Genomic DNA, 1182 nt, shown 5'->3' on the forward strand with positions numbered 1-1182 from the left:
ACACACACACACACACACACACACACACACACACACACACACACACACACACAGACAGACAGAGAGAGAGAGCACATGATTTTTACTGCTATGCATGTTAGAGAAATTATCTCTTTAATTTCTTAGTTGTTTCTCCTGCAAAAACATGGTTCTTACTTAGTATTTGTATTTTGTTTTTCATAATCAAGATTTAAGATATTAAGATATCTTGTTTTCTGAAAAACAAAAACAAATCTAAATTATTTCATTTTTGCTTAAAATAAGACTAAATATCTGCCAGTGGGGTCATAAAAATAACCTTGTTTTCCCTTTGAGTTAACTTTATATTTCTGACCCCACTGATGGATTTTTTATTCTTGTTTGAAGCACAAACAAAACTTACTATCTTAAGTCATTTTGCTTCTCAGGTAAATGTATCTTGACTTAAGAATGTTTAGATATTTGACTGGAAATCAAGACAAAAATAGTAAGGAAAAAAGTCATTTTTTTGCAGTGTGGAGAGCAACTTTTGCTTATATCTTCCTTTTCTTTCTAAGAAAAAGCCCCTAGTATACACACATGTGTCTCCTCAGTTTCAGAAGCTATCTGAACAAGTTTTTCCAATAAATCTGCAATAATTATCTGAGCTGATATTCACTTGATATCTCTATACTCTTATGGTATGAAAACTATTGACTCATTGGTGTCTTTTTAATTTTAATTCTAGCAGAAACAGCTGAGATGAAGTTGATACTGTGAACTAGTGAAACATACAGTAAGCGGGATCTCCTTTAAATCTCTTGAACTGTGAAAAAGCACCTTCTGAGCAATACTTTTATTCATTATTTATTAAAAGTGACAGTTTTAAGACATTTATAATTAAAATACATTTATAATTTATAATAAAAAGATTTCTGTTTCAAATAAATGTTTTTGACCTTTTGAACTTTCTATTTATCCTTTCTGTAGAATCCTGAAAAATGTATCACAAGAATATGAAGCAGCACAACTGTTTTCAACATTGATAATAATCAGAAATGTTTCTTTAGTTTCTTTAGAGCATATTAGAATGATTTCTGAAGGATCATGTGACACTGAATACAATTTTAAATATATTCAAATGGAAAGCAGTTATTTTAAATGGTTTTTGCTGTGTTTTTGATCAAATAAATGTAGACTTCTTCCAAAAACATTACAAAAATA

Source organism: Sinocyclocheilus anshuiensis, unplaced genomic scaffold (genome assembly GCF_001515605.1).
Source record: "Sinocyclocheilus anshuiensis isolate Anshui unplaced genomic scaffold, SAMN03320099.WGS_v1.1 scaffold96, whole genome shotgun sequence".
Lineage (NCBI taxonomy): Eukaryota > Metazoa > Chordata > Actinopteri > Cypriniformes > Cyprinidae > Sinocyclocheilus > Sinocyclocheilus anshuiensis.